Source organism: Sapajus apella, unplaced genomic scaffold (assembly GCF_009761245.1).
Source record: "Sapajus apella isolate SASKATOON/1434 unplaced genomic scaffold, GSC_monkey_1.0 scaffold109, whole genome shotgun sequence".
Taxonomy (NCBI): Eukaryota; Metazoa; Chordata; class Mammalia; order Primates; family Cebidae; genus Sapajus; species Sapajus apella.
Window position 1 is genome coordinate 45,203 of NW_022437049.1, and position 17,420 is coordinate 62,622.

At 40.5% G+C, this 17,420-nt stretch overlaps 1 protein-coding gene across 2 annotated transcripts in view; it reads left to right on the forward strand.

The window, feature by feature from the left end:
* KATNAL2 (katanin catalytic subunit A1 like 2) overlaps positions 1 to 17,420 on the forward strand; it is a 58,166-nt gene that overhangs the window by 37,530 nt on the left and 3,216 nt on the right. The gene's annotated exons all lie outside the window — the stretch shown is intronic.

The following is a 17,420-nucleotide window of genomic DNA, read 5'->3' on the forward strand; positions in this document are numbered from 1 at the left end:
CTTTCCTTTCCTTTCCTTTCCTTTCCTTTCCTTTCCTTTCCTTTCCTGTCTTTCCCTCCATCCCTCTATCCCTCCCTCATCCTCTCTATCCCTCACTTTCTTTCTCTCTTCCTTCCTTTCTGAACTTTTTTATTCCTTTTTCTCTCTGCCTCACTAAACTTCCCATGCGTGTCCCATTTCCCAAGCCTGGGACCTTTCAGAAGACCCTGTACCTGGTTATTCGACAGCAGCACTGTCTAACAGAAATATATTGTGAGGCACATGCATACTTTTATGTTTTCTAGTAGCCACATTTTAAAAAGTAAATAGGTGAAACTGATGTTAGTAACATTTCAAAACATTATTGTAAAATCAATATAAAAATTACTGTGATATTCTAGTTTCTATCTTCATACTAAACTGGAAAAATGCAGCATATGTTTTACACTTACATCACACCTCAGTTCGGAATAACTGTGTTTCAATATCCAAAAGCCACATGTGGCTGGTGCTACCATATGAGAGAGTACAGATCCAGAGACTCATTTGTCTTCCCTCATGCTGCTGTGGCAGAAATGGACAACTGCCTCCCAACATTTATTTTATCCTTTGAATTGAAGAATAGAATTTCAACTTGGGGGTTCTGTTTCTCAGTTTTCCCTGCTGTTAGGTGTGGTCAAGGCCAAGTTTCCTTGTTATTTGTGCAGGATGACTCTGGTCCATTTTGTACATTTTGTTCCTGGAATCAGCCATTTATTCATGAAGCCCTGGTGCCTTTAGTGGGAAATGATATCAATATTTAGAGATCACGGTCTCACAATTAGGCCTTTTGATTAGACAGAACTGGGAAATACATATCTTTAAAATAAGAGGCAAATAATGGGGTCCATGCTAGTATTCCCCATTCAAATTTAAGATTACAGAGTTTCAATATATTTGATTTTATATTTGTATCTTTTCTCTGTGAAAATGTTTTTAGCATCAATATAATTAATATTCACTTTACCCCAATATCTATAAATATTGTACATGTGTGTATATCACAGAGTTTCTCAGTAATAACACCAATACTATCATGACAGTGACATTCTGATGAGGAAAATGGTACTGACCTGGCCTAACTAAGATGAAAGAGCTAATGCAGGATTTCTCAGCCTCAGAGCTACTGACATTTTCAGGCCAGATAATTCTTTGTGGTGGGACTGTCCTGTGCACTGGTGATGTTTACCAGCATCCCTGGCCCTCTGTCCACTAGATGCCAGGAGCACCTCCTCCCCAGCACTTGTAACAACCAAAATAGGTCTTTAAACATTGCCATATGTTTTCCTGAAGGCAAAATCATCCACAATTGAGGATCACTGGACTAATCTAAGGACTTGATAAACATCACATAGAGACAAACTGACATATATTCCACAGCTAAACTCTCAAGGTTATTTAAAAAAAAAAAAAAACAAAAACATAAAATAACTGAACTTGGTTTTCTTACACAAAGCGTAGCTTATTACATTAATTTTTCTGTCTCTTGATTTTATTTTAACAAAATATCCTGGCGATCTTTCCAAATAAGTACATAAAGTTCTTCCTTACTCCCTTTATAGCTGCGCAGGGCTCCATTTTGGGTATATGATAATTTATCCCACCAGTCACCTAATGACAGGCATTTGGGTTAATCCTGCTCTTTTGCTATTAAAAAGAATACTGCAGTGAGCAGCAGTGTAGAGATCACACTTGGTATATTTGCTAGTGTATCTTCGGGGTAGGTTCCTCGAAGTAGATTTTGCTGGGTCAAAGGGCTAATGTGCATGAAAATATGGTAGAGCCTGCCAAATCTCCCCGCAGAGGCTGTACCACTTTGTATTCCCACTAGTGTCCTGCTTTCATTACTTAACATGACAGTAAGAACATTTCCAATGTCATTAAATAACCCTTGAAAATTGGATTTTATAATGGCTGCCCACAATTCCCACACATGAATATACCATCATTCCTTCCGTGTTGAACATATATGATGATCCCAAACTTTCTGTTATAAATAGCACTGAAATGAACTTCCTTGCATAAAAATCTTTGACTGAAGTTCTGGTTCTTTCCTTAGGACAGATTTCCAGAAGTCAGGTTACTGTAGCAGAGGGTTTAGATGTTTCTTAAGTCCCTTGTGACATATTGCTAAAGTCTTTCTATAAGAAAAGAGTATATTTTTTAGCAAGAATATTGGGACAGATATTTTTCTCGGCTTCAGGGTCTTAGATGAGGGAATAGACTTATCTGATTCAAGCAGTCTGTCCTTCTAGGGGAAATAACTAAATCATACCAAATGATGTAAAGACCCAGTCTTAAAATCCCCAAAGAAATTCCTTACAGTTAGTGGCAGTTCTCATCTATTGCATCTTCCGGGGCACTAGGCTATTCTTTACTGCTGGTTAACTTGCCGCCATTTTCTCTAGACACATCTATTCTGTCTCAAAGGGGCAATCATTTTCTCCCTTCCCAGCAGTGACAGGTGTGCAGACTTTGTTTATCCAGCGCTTCTCCTCCAAAGAGCACCTTCCCCAGTCTATAACATCACAGAGAAGACCAGAAGATAGAACAGCTCACGTGTGTCAATTGATATATAAACAAGCAAGGAGAGGAATAACAAATGCTGCATCTTTAATATTACTGCTTAAAATAATGGCCACGTAAGAAATTTAGTGAACACAGTTAGGACTAATTTGACGTCCCTTGATTGTTGAGTATTCACAAGCTCAAGCCTACAAGTCAGGAAACAAAATACTGAACAGGGTCATTAACGCAAATGTCATTTTAAAATGTCTGTTTAACCCCCTGGGAGTTTGTACAAATAAGGTATGAAGACTGAATGTATGAAACACGATGAAACTCATGTTTTCCTTGCAGTTTGTAAAAGGGAACAAATCTCAGTAACTCTTAAAAATCAGATACCTGGTATACCAAACTCTGGATCTAAAAATCCCTTAACGTTTAGAAAAAAACTTAAGATCCAAGAGATGATTGCACTCGGAATAAAAAGGTTCTTATTCACTTGTGGGGAAAATCAGCAGAGAAAAGAGCTGTCGGTCAGTGGTGGCTCACCTGTGCCTTTGCCTGGTGACTTGAACTTACTTTTTCAGCCAAATTTGAAACCTGCAAGGGGCAACTGCTAACAGGAATGTCTTTGTGTTATCTATGTTAACCTACTTCTTCCCATATGAACCCTCTCCTGCTGGTGTAACATTTCTATAGCAATGCATGCATGTGATTGGAGGGATCAGCAGATGTGACCCTTGTTCTTTCCATAGTAACCATGTGCATTTCTGGGCTCCAGGGAGGAGCTGTGCTCTCTGAGGTCAGGCCTTGTAGCCTTGATTGTGCTCTGACTAGACCAATGTTTTTCCAAAAGCAGTCTGCCACAGGTCAGCAAGGATTGTGCAAAAATGAGAGGGAGGAAGGGAGGGAGGGAGGGAGGGAGGGAGGAAGGGATTGTGGTTCCACTTCTGGGCTTTTGCACTCACCTGAGTCTAGAATCTGGAAAGCAATGGTACCCCCATCCCCTTCCCCTTCGGATATCTGCAGGGCTCTGTTGGTTACCTTCAGGTGTCTGCTCTGATGTCATCTGCTCAGCATTCCATTTAGAATTAAAGCCCCAGCTCCCTATGCTGCATTCTTGCCTTGTGTTTTTTATGTGCTGTCACCAGAAGTGATACTAATTTGGAATTAACGGCGCTTAATATTTACAGCCCCTTGATTTCCTGGGACTCTTCCTTGGCTCGTGGAGAGTCCCCAGCAATGTCCTCATGGTCCTTTGTTTTTGTAAAATTTGTGAAATGGTTTTATTGCTGGAGCTGCTTTTGCAAAAATTATAACAGTGGAAAGATTATGGCAGTGAAAGAGATCCGACCTAACCAACCTCCATCTTGCCTTTAATCATTCCTGGGCTCAAGCCAAGCTAACTTTGGGAGACATTTAGTTCATAGCATAAATGATAATAACCCTTTTTGAAAACTATATGGCCTTCCTAAAGGCAATGGAAGACCAGCAGGTTAGGAGGATGAGAGGAGCCTAACGTTGGTTAAGTTGTTACCAGCAATTATTCTGAAGGTCACAAAATCTGCAACTTCCCCAGTTACTCCTGCAGATAACATCACTACTGTAGAACCTAAAATTGGCCTTTGGAGATATCTTTTAAGGTTTTTGCATTTCTGACAACCCGTGGCTCCACCTGGACCCACCAACCAGTCCTGTGGCTGTCCCCAGAGGAGGACCACTTTCCACACATTCACTTGCCCACCAAACTATCCTTGAAAAAGCCTAGCCTCCGATTTTTCGGGGAGATTGATTTGAGTAATGACTCCATTTACCATGTGGCGTGGCCAGCCTTGTGTTTATTCAGTTCTTTTTTTTAATTGCAAAAAAAATAAATAAAAGATCCTATTGCAGGCTGGGCACAGTGGCTTATGCTTATAATCCCAGTGTTTTCTGAGACTGAGGCAGGAGGATTGCTTGAGGCCAGCCTGGACAACATAGCAAGACCTCATCTTTACAAAAAAAAAATTGTTAAAACATTAGCTAGGCGTGGTGGTGCGTGCCTGTAGTCCCACCCACTCAGGAGGCTGAGGCAGGAGGATAGCTTGAGCCCAGGAGTTCAAGGCCACAGTGAGCTATGATCACACCACTGCACTCCAGCCCAGGCAACAGAGTTGCAACATCCTGTCTCTTAAAAAAAAAAAAAAGATACTATTGTGCTTTGTGACTCTCTGTGAAAAGTAAGATAGAGAAGTACTTTCACACTGAATCTGACCCCATTCCTTTCCTCAAGGAGCATCTCGCAGCATCACCTAAGACCAGTGTTCCATCTGAAAACCTTTTGGAAGACATTAGTTTATATTATCTCACCCTGATCTGATGAATGCATCTTTCATTACAATTGCATTCAGTCCTGCCTGTAGGCTTTTCATCTTTAATAGTATTTTTGTGCCTACTAGTGGTCAAATCATTTTGCTTGGAATTACTTACATACAAAAATTCACTATCCCACGCAATATCAAGTCCATGACCTTCCATGTATGTTTTCCGGGTGAAACCGAAATGACCAGGAAAGATATATACTGTGCAGGATTTGGTAGGTCCAGTGGGGCGGGCACATGATGACTAGCAGGAGGTTACTAAGCAGTAACTTTGTTCTTGCTTCGTCCACACCTTACTCAGTTTGTTTGATCTCATCGGACAAAAATAACTTTCAGCCTGGATATTCTGGCATTACCTTTTCTTCTTAACAGGGTGAAGGCTGACATGCGAATCATATATTTCAAATCAAATTTAAAACATTACAAAATTACTATAACCATTTTATAGAAAAATTGAGAACTAGAAAAAAATACTTCTGATTTCACCACTGTGATGCAAGTATTACCATCTTTGTATGAACCCCTCTGGTGAAAACGGTTTAGTTATTTATCATCTTTTGCTTCCATATCCTTCTCTGGTAATTTTGTTGTTGTTGTTCTTCCCAAGAGAAAAACAGTTTTCACTCTTTTGGTTATTTAGAAAAGTAAAATTTGTTTATTATAAAAATCATATTTTATATGCTTTATTATTGTTTGCAAGTGAATAGTCTTCACAATAGCAAAGACATGGAATCAACCTAAATGCCCATCAGTGATAGAGCGTATAAAGAAAATGTGGTAAATATACACCATGAATACTATGCAGCCATAAAAAGAATGAGATCATGTCTTTTGTTGGAACATGGATGGAGCTGAAGGCCATCATCCATAGCAAACTAACACAGGAACAGAAAACCAAATACTGCATGTTTTCACTAATAAGTGAGATGGGAACACATGAACACAAAGAAGGGAACACAGCCACTGAGGCCTATTTGAGGGTGGAGGGTGGAGGGTGGGAGGAGAGAGAGGATGAGAAAAGATAACTGTTGGGTACTGTGCTTTGTACCTAAGTGATGAAATAATCTGTACAACCAATCTCCGTGACATACGTTTACTTATATAACAAACCTGTACATGTACCCCTGAACCTAAAATAAAAGTTAAAAAAAGTGAATAGTCCCCTGTAACTATACCCTGGGAAACAACATCTCTCCAGACTCTTTTACGTGTGTGTGTGTTTAGGGCACACACACAGCAACAAAAATGTGTTGTCCTGTAGATAGAAATCATATTTGTTCTATGGCCTGTTTTTTTCCCTTTATTTAATCTATTGTGGACAACTTTAAAAATCTGCCTAGTCCCATATAAAACCCCTTTATATGTGTGTAGCATAGTTGATTTGACTTTTCTTTTTCTTGAACATTTTTAATCTGGTACCAGCCTGTGTGTTTAGCTGGAGTAGGGCAGGTATTATCAAAACACTTTTCTGTTCTGGTAGACTGCCTTTACTCAGTCCTTTGGCTACCGAGGCTTGTCATGGGGTGTTTGAATCTGTGCATGTTAGCAGTTCTGAATTGCAGGCTTCGCCTGAATTCTACTGGGATGGGTGGGAAGTAAAGAGAAAACCCAGGGAACTCACTGCCACGCCATTCCTCAAGTTCCGAGGTCCCTGGCCAGCCAGTCCTCATCTTCCCACCATTCAGTGTCTCTCCATGTTTATTTCTTGTATTATATCCGGGATTTTTAGTTGTAAGAGGGTGAACTAGAGAAGAATGGGCTACTCCCTCTTGGCCAAAGGAAAAGTCTTATTCATATATTTGTCCATAAACATAATTTATATTACACTCTCTATCAGTGGAGCCTATTTATGTTGTCAGTTTTTTTCTGCCAGCTCTCATTTATGATGGTTTATTACATGTTCTGTAATTTTATGTTATTTATTTACTTACTTATTCATTCATTTTTGAGAGGGTGTCTCACTCTATTACCCAGGCTGGAGTGCAGTGATGCAATCTCAGCTCACTGCAACCTTCGCCTCCCAGGCTCAAGTGATCCTCTCACCTCAGGGACCACAGATAGGTGCCACCACGCCTGGCTAGTGTTTTGTAATTTTAGATTGTGAGCTTAATTTAATGAAGTGGTCTCTATCTGTGGGATTATTGCACGTGTCCCTCCAGAGAATATTTGTTTTACTGTGTCAGTCTTTAGACCACTTTAAGCTGATTTCCCTGTTCAGTATTTTTCAGACCATGCCAACAAGAGTAGATCTGTGGTCCTAACTTACCAGTGAACACTTTCTCTCACCCCAAAGTACAAGACAGACAGATTTCCCTGGTGCCTTCCATTGTTAATGGGGAGATTTCCTAATCGACCCTTTGATAGTAGGCATGTGCCCTTCAGCAATACTGAGTTTTTACTTTATGTGGTGGGCCTTGATGCCACCTCCCATCTTGAATGGGCCCAAGACCTTCTATGCCATTCCACGTGTAGCCTTTAAAACTCAAACCTTTTTGTAACCAAGAGACAAACACTCCTAATCAGCCATAGCTTCAACTGTCCAGCTTTCATTTTCAGCTTCCTTTTTATTTTTGGCCCTTGAGAATTTTGGTTGTCTCCTTGAGGGCTCAATTGTGCATTCAAAAGGTATTTCCTATAATTAATTGAGCTTTTTAAGGGACTTTATAACAAGAGAAACTAGTTTATCTTTTTGCTGGAAACAGAGCCAGCCTTCCCATTTTTTTCCTCTCAATTTTGGTAATATATTTTCTGGCAAGAGTAATTGAGGAATATATCTTCTTTGTTGATATTGTAGCAATTAGAAGTAATTTTCCTTCTTCATTATAAAGAAATGATGCTCTCAACCCAAACATCAGTAGGACATAAACTGAACTGATAGCTGCAGACTCTCCTGCAGGATCCTCTGGCCTCATGCTTCTGAACTCACTGCTTAGAATGAGAAGTGCGGTCTCTGGAGACCACATCTGTCAGCAGATTTTCAAAAGTACTGCCCAGCCACGTGGGTTCAAGGAATCATCCCCTAAACTCATTGTTTCCATTATTTTCACTAAATATTAAAATATAACATCTTATTTCCATTGCCCAAGTTGATGCAGCTTTTCTCTACTGATTAGAAGTAGTGATGATTATAAAATGCTAAAATTTTCAACACAGCAGATTCACCTTCATAAATAATTCCTGGAGGTTAGGGAAGCAGGCCATTTAACATGAGGTCGGTAGCTCTGCACCTCAAGGTCAGTCATATGTCCAAGTAGTATTTCTTTAAAAAATATATATTTATTTCCTTCACCCACTTTTGAATGGGCTTGTTTGTTTTTTTCTTGTAGACCTGTTTTAGTTCTTTGTAAACTCTGAAAATCAGCCCTTTGTCAGATGGGTAGACTGCAAAAATGTTCTCCCATTCTGTTGGTTGCCGATTCACTCTAATGACTGTTTCTTTTGCCGTGCAGAAGCTGTGGAGTTTGATTAGGTCCCATTTGTCTATTTTGGCTTTTGTTGCCAATGCTTTTGGTGTTTTGGTCATGAAGTCCTTGCCTACGCCTATGTCCTGAATGGTTTTGCCTAGATTTTCTTCTAGGGTTTTTATGAACAGACACTTTACGAAAGAAGACATACATGAGGCCAACAAACATATGAAAAAATGGTCATCATTACTGGTCATTAGAGAAATGCAAATCAAAACTACATTGAGATATCATCTCATGCCACTTAGAATGGCGATCATTAAAAAATCTGGAGACAACAGATACTGGAGAGGATGTGGAGAAATAGGAACACTTTTACACTGTTGATGGGAGTGTAAATTAGTTCAACCATTGTGGAAGACAGTGTGGCAATTCCTTAAGGACCTAGAAATAGAAATTCCATTTGACCCAGCAATCCCATTACTGGGTACATATCCAAAGAATTATAAATCGTTCTACTGTAAGGACACATGCACACGAATGTTCATTGCAGCACTGTTTACAATAGCAAAGACCTGGAACCAACCAAATGCCCATTGATGATAGACTGGACAGGAAAAATGTGGTACATATACACCATGGAATATTATGCAGCCATCAAAAACGATGAGTTCGTGTCCTTTGTAGGGACATGGATGAACCTGGAAACCATCACTTTCAGCAAACTGACACAAGAGCAGAAAATCAAACACCGCATGTTCTCACTCATAGGTGGGTGTTGAACAATGAGAACACATGGACACAGGGAGGGGAGCACTAAACACTGGGGTCTGTTGGGGGGAAATGGGTTAGGGAAGGGGAGGTGGGGAGGTGGGGAGAGATAGCATGGGAGAAATGCCAGATATAGGTGAAGGGGAGGAAGGCAGCAAATCACACTGCCATGTATGTACCTATGCAACAATCTTGCATGTTCTTCACATGTACCCCAAAACCTAAAATGCAATAATATATATATATATTGAGACTAGGTTATAAGACTGGCTAATTTTTGTATTTTTGGTAGAGCTGGGGTTTCACCATGTTGCCAAGGTTGGTCTCAAACTCCTGGACTCAACTGATCCACCTGCCTCGGCCTCTCAAAGTGCTGGGATTACAGGCTTGAGCCACCGTGTCCAGTCAAAGTGGTATTTCTTTCTTTCTTTTTTCTGAGACAGAGTCGCACTCTGTCCCCCAGGCTGGAGTGCAGTGGCACAATCTTGACTGACTGCAACCTTCACCTCTCAGATTCAAGCAATTTTCCTGCCTCAGCCTCCTGAGTAGCTGGGATTACAGTTATCCACCACCATGCCTGGCTCATTTTTGTATTATTAGTAGAGACGGGGTTTCACCGTGTTAAGTCAGGCTGGTCTCAAACTCCTGACCTCAGGTGATAATGCCCCCCTCAGCCTCCCAAAGTGCTGGGATTACAGGCATGAGCCACCATGCCTGGCCCTAAATAGTATTTCTTGAACACCTGTTGAGTATTTATTCTGTGTGATGGAGGGAGGAGGAATCCATGTCATATGGTCCATAATGTTTGGCTTCTGGAAACTGGCAATCTGATTGAACAATCAATGGGAAGAAACACAAATAACTATGAGGTGGACATACAGCCAGAACCGTGTGACTGGTACAGACAATAATAAGTAGAACAAAATTATACAAGGGAAAGAGGCAATTTCTGATGACATATAGTTTTAGAAGCCTTTATGAGGTAGAAAGACTCCACTTTTGATAAAGTGAAAGTTCCACATAAGGAAAATGGCCTGAGTAGAAACTGAGAACTAGGATGGCAAAAGTGGATTCTAAGAATGGCAAGCAGATCAGTTTGGCCCAAGTGGGAACTGCAGATGGGTGACAGCTGATGCTGGGTTCACTGTGGAAGACAAAGTACCCTTGAATGCTTAGTCACTGGCTCCATATAATCAACCACAGAATGTTAACAAATATTAATATTAATCTGCTTTTCCAGAGTTTTCCTGACCGCTCAGTTCATGGTGTTACACAGACATGCTGCAAAGACTTCACTTTTAAAACTGAAGGTTGCTTTCTCTTATCATGCTGATAATTTAATACATTTTAACTAGTGAAGGAATAAACTAGAATTATGTTGCTTCCACATTCTGTAAAATTTGGAATGATCTCTGTCCCAGGAACCCTGGTTTAACAGTGGAGACAAGACAAGGGACTTAGGAAGGTACCTGAGGGTTGACACAGGTGCTTAGGTGATCGGGTGCAAGGCCTTGGAGCCTGATGTAAACTGTGGAAGTGGCCAATGGGTGCTGCACCTTTTATCCAGCAGTAGACATGGGTCCAGTGGATGGGACTCTGAGGTCTGTAAGCCTTCGCTGCACTTCACACTTGCTGTACACCAGCAGCTCATGCTTGCTGGTAGTTTTGAGCTTCGAGGTGATAGAAGTACCAGCAAAACAAAAGGAGGAGACATTAAAACAGAATAACTAGGTTCAAAACTCTAAGTGCAAGGGCTAAGGGGAGTGCTTTCTGGTTCCCACAGGTCACATTTTTTTATATAAATATATTGGCATAAAGAGTGATTCCTGGGTACATTCCATTTGTCCTTCGTTTCCTCCCTTATATGATTATATGATTATTGATGTCATGAAAAGTGCATTCATCAGGCCTGGCTGTCAGAGAGTTGCACTTATTTTGCGCCCACAAGCAGTTTTGAGGTGAATCTCTTGCTTTAGGGCATTAGCTGATCAATACAGACATCTGTAATGAGGGATTGTTTTCCACAGCATCTGCATGACTCCATTTTCCTAGGGCATTCTGGAGGGTTCTGGACTTCCTTTAGACAGGAAGTCACTCTGAATGGGATGGGGACAGCAGGAAGAAGGAACCCCTATGAAAGAATCTTTCTGCTTTAGCAGCCTGTCTTTCAGAAGCGAGCAGCTGATCCAAAGGAAAGGGCTTGGAAGAAAATACAGCAACTGCTCATCACTCCTTGCTCTGCTATTTCTGGGGGCTTATTTTCTCTTCCCTTGGGGTTTTCAGTCTGATATTACCTCTTATTTTGTCTTTGAAATTTATAGGATCAATGATCCCACAGGCCAAGGCCCAATCTTCTATATTACTGTCTTTAATTACATATAAGGAAGAGGGTGTCTTATTTGTTTCTGTATATTGGAGGCACAGCAGTAACAAAACACATGGCTGGCGGTAAATACTGCTGAATGGCACTGAATTACTAAGGTATACATGTAATGACTGGGAGTCACTGCACTCAATCTCCGGATGGGTGCAGTGGCTCATGCCTGTAATCTCAGCACTTTGGGAGTCTCAGGCGGGTGAATCACTTGAGGTCAGGAGTTTCAGACCAGCCTGGCCAACATGGTAAAACTCCATTTCTACTAAAAATACAAAAAAAAAAAAAATAGGCCAGCATGGTGGCACACACTTGTAATCCTGGCTACTCAGGAGGCTGAGGTGGGAGAATCACTTGAACCTAGGAGCTGGAAGTTGCAGTGATCTGAAATCGCACACAGGCTGGACGACAGAGTGAGACTCCATCTCAAAAAAAAAAAAAAAAAAAAAAAAAAAAGAACCTTCTTTTCTCTCCTTTTCATCTTCACCTTTTCCTCCCACTAATTCAGTTACAACTCTCTGCTGTCTAGATGGACTCTTGACACATTGAGACATGTCAGGCATTCTATGAATTTCATCTCCTTGGAGAGAAGGCTGGTAACAGCCTTCTTACCAGCTCCAGGCTGACCTGCTTGTCCTGCACCCAGTCCATAGCAGAAACCCTGGGATTCCCCATCGTCCTCCTGGAGGGCCCTTCACTCTCTGCGTCAGAGCCTCTGTTTCTTGACTCCCTTATAGTCCTTTGGTTTGGTTTACTCTCCTCCTTTGGAGAGAATCCCCCGATGTTTTCCTGATAAGGGTACATGGTAGGTATACCTTTTTAGGCCTTGCATGTTGAAAATATCTTTATCCTCCAACTTAATTGATGTCTTCATCAAGAGATAGATTTCTATGCTAGAAATTATTTTTCATCTGAATTCTGAAGGCAGTGTTCTATTTTCTTGTAATGTCTCACATTGCTGTTGAGAAGTCTTATTGATCTATTGTACGTAACCCATTTTTTTTTCTCTGGAAGCTTTTATGATCCTTTCTTTGTTCTCCAGGTTCTGAAATTTTACCATGATGTGACTTGGGAGTCCACTAGCAGTTAATTGAGGCACAGGCTCAGGGACTCACTGAGTTAAATCTTCGTGCCTGCTTCACAGGGTTGTTGTGACAATTAAATGAATTAATGTCTGTAAAATGCTTGAGACATTGCCTGCCACTTAGTAAGTACTAGTTAAGCATTTTCTTTTATTAATATTTCATATACAGAAAATTATGTCTTAGAGTTCTGGAAAGTTTTCTTAAATTATTTCTTTGATATCCTCCCTTCTGTTTTCTGTGTCCTTTTTTTTTTTTAAATCTCCTATTGTCTGTTGGCTCTTCTGTAATAATGTTCTCATTTAAAAATTTAAAAAACCATTTCTGTTTTCTCCAAGATTCTTTACATTTTCTCCCATTTATTTGTTTTGGGCTCTGTCTTAAGTTAGAGGAGTTTCATAGATGTAGATCTTGGCTGCCTAATGTTTGGGAAAGGGATTAACAAAACCCACAGGAAGCTCTGTGCATGTGAGAAAGGCTTGCCAACTGTGGGCTCCATGTATTGAGATTTGACTGGGTTTGTGTTGGGGAACTCCCAATATCAATGTCCTTAGGTCTTTCTGTTTGGCTGGTCAGATTGCCAACTGACGATTCTTGCAATCTGCTGCCTGGAGGGCAAGAGTTTGGCTGCTAATAGTCTAGAGATAGTCGGTATATCATTGCTTCAATACAGTCCACTATTTTCAACTGAGCCTGGTGTTTCCCAGCCTGGAGACCCTCCATTTTACCCTCTGCCAGGGTATGAGAGAGGCAACTACCCTGCTATTGGAGGTGGAGGAAAAAATCTGTTGTCTAACTTTTTTTATACAAATTGGCAATCAAACCCCGTATTTTCAACTGACCCTCACCCTCACCTCTAAAAGTAGAAGATACTGCCAAGTCTCCTGGGGAATCTGTGACTCAGATTGTTTCCTGGCTTTCTTTACTGTTGATGTGGAAAGCATCTTCTCAGTTCCACTTAGTTTCTTTTCCACATCATTATGCTTTCAAACCTTCGGTTCAATCAGTTCTTCTCCAATTCTCTTTGCTTTTGTGGTTTATGCCATTAAAAAACTGTTTCGGTGGTGTTTAGTAGGAGGAAGCAGAGGTGATTGTGTTTATCCCCAAATTTAAGTGCAGTCTTAGTTAATTTAAAGTTCATCAACAATGAAGTGTAATATGGTTTGCTCGTCCCCACCCAAAATCTCATCTTCAATTATAATCCTCATAATCCCCATGTGTCAAGGACTGGGCCAGGTGGAGGTAATTGAATCATGATTGTGGTTTCCCCCATGCTGTTCTCATGATAGTGAGTTCTGCGATCTCACTGCACCGTGATGGTTTTGTAAGCGCCTAGCATTTCCCCTGCTTTCACTCACTCTGTCCTGTCACCCAATAAAGAAAGTGCCTTTTTCTCTCCTTTGCCTTCCACCATGATTGTAAGTTTCTTGAGGCCTCCCCAGACAGGTGGAACTGTGAGTCAGTTAAACCTCTTTCCTTCATAAATTACCCAGTTTCGGGTATTTCTTCATAGCAGTATGAGAATGGACTAATACAGTATTTTTATTTCCACCTTAGTAACACAGACAGCCTTCTGTTGGAACATCCTTGGGTATGAAGGACAATGTATTTTTGTGGCTTATATGCAAGGGTGATATGCAAAATATTGAACAACTAGTGTGGTGTGGGTGCTGACCAATCAAGAGAAAGAGCATCACTCTTGCTGCCTTCTGGCTGCATATTATTGCCGAGTATGAACTAGGAAGAAAGCATTTGAAGCAGAGATAAGCACATCCTGAATTGGAGTGCTAGGCAAAGTGCTGCTGTGAAGCATGGTTTTTTTCTTTTCCTTGACCCTGTGCCTTGAATATAAATGTGCCTTGAGAGGGGGAATGATTGTGCAAGGCAAGAGGTGGCTGCTGAGTCTCTGATGTGAGATGAATGTCAACAGGGTGAGACTGATAAAGAACAAAGCAAGTGCAAAAAGAAATAGGTCATTGTTACTGTCGGTAAGGCACCACTGAACTATGGATTCTCAGCTCAGGGTTAGATGAACAATAGGAAAGGAAAAGGCACACTCTTCAAAGAAATCTGGATGCTGTGATTTAGGATTCAGATATGTTCCCTGAAAGTATGTTTTCAATTTAAAAATAAATATTGTAACATAGATTCAGAATGAGAATAATTGGGAGGACAGTTTAGACGTTCTCAGTGTTTTTTTGGATCAGAAATACCCGGTGATGTTTTCAAAAAAAAGAAAATTTTGAAATTAAATTTTATTTTATTAAAAAAATTTTATTTCTGTGACTCAGGCTAGTGTGCAGTGGTGTGATCTCGGCTCACTGCAGCCTCAGCCTCCTGGGCTCAGGTGATTCTCCCACCTCAGCCTCCCAAGTAGCTGAGCCTATAGGCGTGCATCACCACACCCAGCTAATTTTATTTATATTGTGTAGAGATGGGGTCTCACTATGTTGCCCAGTTTAGTCAATGAATCTCCTCCCTCAGCTTCTCCAAGGGCTGGGATTACAGGCGTGAAGTACTGCACCCAGCTCATTGTTACTCTTTATCAGTGGTTAGGCTAAGGCCAACATACAGGAATTTCCTAATTTCTATCCTAGAACATCAGGTAATTCACAGACTCACACTCAAGATGATCTATTGATAATAGGAATGGTAATTTAGAGTAACCAAATAGCCTCAGCTGATGAGGGAAAGCTCTGCTTTACATAATAGTGCTATGTAACTTCATAATAAATCCAAATAATATATTTGGAATGAAAAATCCAGGCTGGGTGTGGTGGCTTACACCTGTAATTCTAGCACTTTGGGAGGTTGAGGTAGGTGACTGCTTGAGTGCAGGAGTTCAAGAGTTATCAGCCTGGATAACGTGGTGAAACTGCTTCTGAAAAAATATAAAAATTTTTAATTTTTTTTGGAACTACAGGGCTCACACCTGTAGTTCCAGCTACTTTGGGGGCTGAGGCAGAAGGATCGCTTGAGCCCAGGAGGTGGAGGTTGCAGTGAGCTGAGATGGCACCACTGCACTCCAGCCAGAGTGACAAAGGAAGACCCTGTCTAAAAAAAAAAAAAATCCAAGTATGTGTGTATGTCTGTGTTTGTGTGTTTAATCAGCATTTGCAACCTCCAGTGAAATAATTGATTCAGACAAAGATCATTAATAGATGCTAAAACCATTAGTTGAAAGGGTGTAGGGAATTAGGCATTCCCATGGTGCCAAAGTATTGTACATAAAATACTACTTGCTGAGAGAAGATGTTTTTCTTTACAATGAAGAGTTCCATGGCCACTATAAAATCAAACACCATACCAACAGTGAGACACACAGACATGTGGATCCTGATGAATATGAAAACACATCATCATCTATGCAATATGCTTGCCAAAAAATATTTACCCTGAATATCATCAAGCTTTTAGAACTAACCTCCCTCTTAGACAGGGAATAGAGGAAACCAGTTACGTGATATCACAAGGAAAGCATCAGACAAATGCAGAATGTGGGACATTCTCCAGCTGACCCTGTGTTTTCAAAAAGGGTCTAGGGCAAGTAAGCTGGCCTAGATTAAAAGAAATTTAAGAGACATAACCATAAATAATGCGTATTTACTGGATTTTGTCAGAAAATGAAAGATATTTTGGGGATGGTTGGAGAATTTTATTTTTTTAACTTGTATTTAAGCTCAGGGGTATATGTACAGGTTTGTTGTATAGGTGAATTTGTGTCATGGGGGTTTGTTGTACAGATTATTTCATCACCCAGGTATTAAGTATAGTACCCGATAGTTATTTTTCCTGATCCTCTCCCTCCTCCCACCCTCCACCTTGATTGGAGAATCTGAATATAGACTGAGCACTAGACACATTACAGAATCAGTTTTGCCAGGTGTCATAATGATATTGTGGCTATGTAAGCAAATGTCCTTCTTTGGAAATGCATGCTAAAATATTTAGGGATGAGGTTTCATGAAATAAATTACTTTGAAATAATTTAGCAAGAATAGGTAGATAAAGAGATATGAAGCAGATATGGCAGAATGTGAACTGCTGTTCAATCAAGATGGTAGTATATGGATGTTCAATTGTTTTATTCTACTTCTATGTTTGTTTGAAATTTTTATATTAAGAAGTGTATTAGTCCATTTTCACACTGCTAATGAAGACATACCCAAGAAAGAAAAAAATTAATTGGACTTACAGTTCCACATGGATGGGGAGGCCTCAGAATCATGGTGGGAGGTGAACGGCACTTCTTACATGGTGGTGGCAAGAGAAAATGAGGAAGATGCAAAAGCAGAAACCGCTGATAAAACCATCAGATCTTGTGAGACTTATTTACTACCATGAGAAGAGTATGGGGGAAACCTCCCCCATGATTCAAATTATCTCCCACTGGATCCCTCCTACAACACGTGGGAATCATGGAGTACAATTCAAGATGAGATTTGGGTAGGGAAACAGAGCCAAACCATATCAAGAAGTTTAAGGAAATGGCCAGGAGATAAAAAATTACAGAAATTTGGCCTCACAGTTTGGGGAGGAGCAAAAGTGTGTATGAAAGAGCCGTATTTGCATTGGGCACCCTGGCAGGGCCATTGGTGCTAAGTTCGCCAATGTAATGAAATGAGGAGGTCATTCACTCCAGAAGGACAGAGTTTTGGAAGAAGTAATGTACTTAGAGTGCCCAAGTTATTGTCAGCCATAATATACTTACTGGCAAGATCAGATTGAATAATTCATGTTACAACTGCAATGAGAATACTCATGATTGCTCGTTGTTAGTTGGGTTTTGTACCCCAAATTAAGTAACCTAAAATTACTTTCTTTTCATTAGGGGTTTTCGAGGATATGTTCTTTTTCTTTCCTTCCTTCCTTCCATTCATTTTTCCTTCCCTCCCTCACTTCTCTT